This window comes from Microcebus murinus, chromosome X (genome assembly GCF_040939455.1).
Source record: "Microcebus murinus isolate Inina chromosome X, M.murinus_Inina_mat1.0, whole genome shotgun sequence".
NCBI lineage: Eukaryota > Metazoa > Chordata > Mammalia > Primates > Cheirogaleidae > Microcebus > Microcebus murinus.
The window spans coordinates 41188409-41195085 of record NC_134136.1 but is presented as its reverse complement, the minus strand read 5'-3'; the positions used below and the strand labels follow the sequence as shown (position 1 = coordinate 41195085).

At 35.6% G+C, this 6677-nt stretch overlaps 1 pseudogene; it reads left to right on the top strand.

Annotated features, from left to right (window-relative positions):
* The first annotated feature begins 5432 nt into the window (after window positions 1-5432).
* LOC142865802 (uncharacterized protein C9orf85 homolog pseudogene) lies at window positions 5433-5738 on the top strand (annotated as a pseudogene).
* The last annotated feature ends 939 nt before the right edge of the window (window positions 5739-6677 follow it).

Below are 6677 nucleotides of genomic sequence, written 5' to 3'. Positions count from 1 at the left end.
TAATTTCTTAAGAACTGAGTACTCTATTTTCTGGCTATGCCTACCTATACATGTATACATACATGTACATATTAGGCCCTAAAAATGGCAAATGCATATAGAAATGGCAAAATCTTACTAAAGGCAAATTGTTGCCTAGGTAGTAATTGCATAAAACAATAAAATTGATAATTAAAAATTGATAGTATGAATAAAAAATAGTAATATTTAAGAGCCAGCAAAACAATTATAACAGCTATTTAAACTACTTCTGCATGTCTATATGTCTATGTGTCTATATATGTCATTTGTATGTGATATTTTACTACCAAAATATAAAAAATAGTTCTAATTAATTAACTTTAAAAATAATAAGCACTTAAATAAAATATTTTATCAAAAAGTAACTCAAATGGTTTTTAGTTCACATGACTTTAAGAATACAGTAATTGACCTCTGCTCAACTTATTTTCAGTTCTGTTGCACTCTGATTCACAATTTCTCTTTACATTCGCCGTCAGAGGGAGATACTTAATGCAGACCTGAATACCTCAGAGATACAGTAAGACTCCTTCAATATTCTCTCAAATTCTCTAAGCCGATTTAGACTCTATAACCTTTACCCAGAGCTCTGCTCTTGTTCAATACTTGCTTAGTCTGCTGATGATCTTTTGCTCTATAAACAGGGTGCTCTCTTAGACTCATTCTTTTAAAGACTCTAGCTAAATGAGACCATAAATCCTCTAGGTACAGACTCCAGGGCTACAGGCAACTATTATGTAGGACAAAATATCTTAGGACATTCAAGGTCACCCCAAATGCCTTGAGTCAATTTTGTTATAGCCCTCACTAGAGCTTGCACATTAACAAAAGGAAAAGCTTCCACTATTTACAGACTTCCAAATTATACCAACTGTACCACGGAGTCTGTCGTACAGTTGGCATAATTTGGAAATCTCATTTTCTAATTTCTGCTGACACATCTATTCCCAGTGGACCTATAATATCAGATAGATTGTATGTTGGGCCAATCAGGGTCCCTGTAGCCCCTTTTCTTTTAACTTTTTGACTTACACATACCTCCCATCACATGGGACATATGTATAAATGGGGCATAATTAAGAAAAATTATGTATAGTTGGCACTGCCCTGAGATCTGCAATATCTTTGTGAACTAAAATGCTCATCCTCCCCACCAGCTGACTGAATGGACCCCCTCATGGCCAAAGGAATATTCTAGGGCAAAGTTGCCTGCCAGGAGGAAGGAAGTCAGACATGCCTTATGCCCCCCTCCCTTCTTGGAGACTTTCTTTGTAACCCATTAATAGGCCTAAGGGTATGCAACACAAACCTGCAGGCCCTCAATTTAGGCAACAAATGGTGGCTTATCTCTGGTAAACAGTTTACAGTTAAAACATTCCAGGACTTTAGACAAAGCTTCATGTCTTTAGTCATATCTTTAGTCAATTACAATCTAAAGAATCTTTAAACCCACCTACAACCTGTAAGCCCCCCCCCCTTTGAGATGGCCCTCCTTTTGGGGCCAAACCAATGTATGTCTCCCACACATTGATTGATGGCTTTACCCGTAACCCTTGTCTCTAAAATGTATAAAAACCAAACTGTAATTCAGCCACAATGAGTCCACTTGCCCAAGGCCTCTTGGCAGTGGCTCCGGGTCATGGTCCTCAAATATGGCTCAGAATAAATCTCTTTAAAATTATTTTGCAGACTTTGGCTTTTTTTCCGTTGACATCTTGGACCAAATTATTTCCCAGTATACTACTTGTAAATCTCACCAAATCTCTGGAGGAAACTGGCCCCTAAAGGCCCAGACTATGCCTTTTTGGCACTCCAAATTCAAATTGATTTTATAAATTCGCTTCTGTAATACAGGTCCACATGAAAAGTTCCCTTTTCCCACTGGATTTGCAATACCGGGTTGATGTTCAGCTAAATCCATCAGTGGACAACACTGCCAGTTATATGACATAAGCCTATCGTGGAGTAAGAGCAAATGAAACAACCAACTAGAAGAGAAAGAGAGATTGGATATTGGAGGGAAGACAAAGAAAGAGAGAGAGGGAGCATTGATGATATTATTTGACATAAACCAATAATTTTCCTTTGTAACTTATGTTTGATTGGGTCAGGCACTTGTAACTTGAAAGAAAACTAAAAAGACAATAGCAGGAATAAAATCATTATTACAATCAGCAAAATGACAAAATTTAAATTGCTGAAATTTATCACATCATATGTTAGGTTTAAAGAATTCACCTTCCCCAAACTTCCATCCAAACCTCCTATAAAACCCACCCTTCTCCCCTTCCTAGGGATATATTAGGCAGTAGCCTTTGCCAGACCCCTAGGGAGATCAGGGAGTGAAATGCAAAAGGGGAACTTACTTTGCTCATCCCTCCTGATAAGGATGATGCTTATGCCTCCCAGCTGTTCCCTCAGGAGATGCAGGAATGGAATGCAAGAGGAGAATTTATTCTCCTTACCCCTCCCAGTTGTTTGAAAAGAATTTATTTACTCCTCCCAGAAAAACCCTCTATAAAATCCAAGGCTCTCGCATTTTCTCTCTGGATGCCTATTTTGGACTCCATCCATTTGCACACAGATGCTCAAAATAAACAGCATTTTGCTACACATGAGGCTTCCTGTGTTTCTCTCTTGGCTCCAGACTTAACAATATAGAGAAAGACAATCTTAAGAAACGGTCCAAATGTAATAGAGACAAAGGGAATAATGAAAATATGTGTGGAAGAATAACTGGAATAGAACAAAAGTAAATGCACTCATATATATATATATATATATATATATATATATATATATATATATATATATATATATTTTAAGGTAAGCTTAACAGAAAGAAGATAACTCTTCAGTGCCCAAGGGAGATGATAAGTGTTGGATAATCTCCTGCCTTAGTATTCCTGTGACTCTCAGGAGTTGTTGAATAAATATCATAGCTCTTTCACAACTCAGGTGGAATAATCCTGAGGTGTGTGTTTTGCACTTTACTTAGAGTTTACCCGTGGAAATAAACTTCAGTTGCTCACTGTGGTAGCTGGTTTACTAAAGCATCTCCACTGGCCTCCTTCCCTTTCCATGACTACTCTCCTATTGTCTCCTGCACCTCCCAAACAAAATACTTGCATTCAAATCCTTGTATCAAGGTCTGTTTGAAAGGTGGCTGCAAACTAAGACCAGGAATACTTTTGTTTCTTATTTCTCTAATGAAACAGAATCAATCAGATAAAGTCTTTCACATGCTCTCTCCATCACATTGACCATACTAACTGCAGATGACTCTGTATGGCTCTCCATTTCATAACAAAAAGTGGGGCATCACTCCTGGTATAGTTGGTGAGTAATCCTCAGAACTTATCTTATTTGACACATCAGAAACATTTAAAATTAAACTTTTTCCAATTGCAAAAAACTTTATTTAACTTCCCAGGTATCACACTCTCTGGGTATTTCTTTTGCCTCACTAACTGCTACTTTAGTTTCCTTTGCTAGTCCTTCATCTCCTTGAATTCTCACGTTGGAATACTGCAGAGCTCAGTTGTTTGTTATCTTCTCTGTCTACACTCAGTCTCTTGGTCATCTCCATTATTCTAGTGAGTCAGACCCAAATCCTGGTGTGATTCTTGATTTTTTCTTTCTTTTATACCCCACACATTGTATTTGAGCAAATTCTGTTGACTCTGCCTTCCAAATATATCTAAAATAGAGTTGTTTGTAGATATCTTACCCTTGGCTAAACTGTTGCTAGTCTATGAAATGTATATTGGATATTTGCTCATTTTTGAGGTCTTCTACAAATAGTATTAAAACTACACTGTCTGCGTTATGAAATCTGCAGTGAAACTGGTCAATTTTGGAAAAATGTGCCTGTAAGAATACCTATCAGAAAGGAAAGCCTATTATAATTTCAAACCTTCAAATATCACTCACTCTTGGGAGGAGTCTATAATTTAAATGCCATTTAGTCACTTTGGACTTAAAATTATTACATGCATAGGAAACTAACTTCTTTATAAGTGGAATTACAAAATCCAGAGAATGCTAACAATGGTTACCTCTGAGTTGGAAGTGGAAGTTGAGGGTGATCTTTTCTTTTGTCATTTCATATACTTTTATAATGTTTACATTGCTTATCATGTGCATGTATGTGTTACTTTTATAACAAAAAATGAGTAAAGCTATCCAAATGATCTTTGTAAAAGAGTACTTTTAAGGAGAAGACTTACCCTAAAAGATATAAATAATTTTTACAAAGCCAATATAATTAGTGTAGTTTTACTAGAATATTTATGGAACATATTAGAAATAAGAGAAAAAACCTTAGTAGTTAAAATAATTCAGAATATGACAAATGCATAGTATAATGCTTAAGAACACAGATTTTAAAGCCAAAATAATTGGGTCTAAATTCTGGATATGCTTATTGGCTGTGTGACCACAGGCAAGTTACTAAGCTTCTCCATGTCTCAGTTTCTTCATAGATAAGGTAGGGATGATAATAGACTTACCTCATAACGTGGTTGTGAGGGCTAAATGAATTAACATATAGATATAATACTTAGAAAAGTGACTAGCATTATATAACATTTAGCTATTAACAGAAATCAGAGACATGCTGAATATATATATGTGTGTGTATATGTATGTGTGTGTATAAAATCCTAAAAGCAATGTCTTTCTTAAGAAACTCTACCAACACTTTCAATAAGATTAATAATGAGAAGCAACGATGCTCACTGTTTGACACTTAGATTCAACATTGTAATAGTTGTATTAGCCAATGTAAATGGATAAAATAAATCAATTTCAGGCAGAGGAATGTGCAGGGAGGTTGTAAAACTATCTCTATTTGCACATGATATGATAGTATATCAAAAAGAAAATCAATAATGAAACTAAAACCATGAACAATGTACTATTAGGAAGATGAAAAGGAAGATGAAAAATTAGCATACAGAAATCAATATACTTCACATACAAAATAATCAGTTATAGGAATGATGGTAGGAAAACACTCACTTAAGACAACAAAGAAGATTAAAATTTTGGAATAAACAATAAGAAATGTGAAAACATAAAGAAAATTTTAAACATTTCTCAAAGACAGAAAAGAATAAACAAAGGAAACAACATTTTTTTCTTCTTGGGTAGGATTACTCAGCCTTTTAAAAATGTTTGTTCTCCCTAAGTTAATTTTTAAATTAACCCAATCCAAAAAGAAAAAAACCAATAAGCTGTTTTATGGAATTATTCAACTTGATAATAAAAATCATATGGAAAAACATACATGCAAAGATAGCCAAGAAATCATTGAACGAAACTAAGTGAGGGACCTGGCCTTACCAGACATTAAAACTTACGGACATCTTGTTTCCTGCCCCTGGCTGTGGGTGGTTGTGGTTTCAGTGATGAGCTCCCAAAAAGACAACATGCCTCATTTCAGGCCTCCAAAGCACCAAAATATTAATACATTTAGCTTCAAAAAGGACAAGTTTAATAAGAGTGTTCAGACCAAGAAAATTAATGCAAAACTTCATGATGGAGTATGTCAGCACTGTTAAGAAGTTCTTGAATGGCATGTAAAATACAGCAAATACAAACCATTATCAAAACCTAAAAAATGTGTTAAGTGTTTTCCAAAGATAGTGAAGAATTCTCATCACATAATTGTTACTGAAACCACAAGGGGGTTTTGGTCTAGGTCATGTTGCTAATCATACAAAGATCCAATTATTAAAACCACCAAGATTGCCAAGGAAAAGGTGAATTTTTTTATATGAAAGATGTCTTGTCAGGAGAACAGGAGAAGCTGCCTCAAATTCCGCTGCCCCAACTAACAGAGATTATGGGCTTTTAACCACTTCGGTAAGAGAGTCGACCATAGTCAATAGCCACAGATGAACGTGCACAGCCGAGCATCGACTGTAGCCAACAGCCATGATATGAAGGCGCATAGCTGAGCGTCAACTTTAGCGTTAATAACAAAACTTCTACAACAGTACTCTGAATCAAGGCAATAGGACCCTTGTACTGCATCAGAAAATCTCATGCGTTTTAGAGAAAGACATTTTCCAGCACCTTACAATAGTGATAAAACAAAAAGGAAAAATCCATTAAGATGTATTGTATGCTCAAAAACGAATAAAACGCGTAGTACTAGATACTATTGTAAACAATGTGATGTTGGCCTATGTGTAGCCCCATGCTTTGAAACTTATCATACCAAAGAATAAAATTTATCGTAATATTCAAAAACTTGCCTTATTTCTTTATGATATGAATGAAATAAAACTATAATTTTGAATTGACTTCTAATTTTTCATTTATCAAAATAAAATTGTGAACATTTAAAAATAACATAATGAAAACATATATGTATATGTTACCTATTCTGATTTACATTACAAGTAAAGCTGCCTTAAAGTAAAACAAGCTTTCAGTGCTTGAAAGCTTTCCTCATCACACAAGAGCAAAACGGATTTGTTGTCAATGCACAGCACAAACTATCGTGCGGACTATGAGTGCTGGCTGTGGGCAAGGTTTCGTGGCCAGTGAGCGCCATATCTAAGTGGTTAAAAGAGGGGCTACATGTTTCGGGCAGTTTGTAGGGGACGGTGAGTCATCAGGAAGTCTGCCCAGGGGCCTTTATTAGG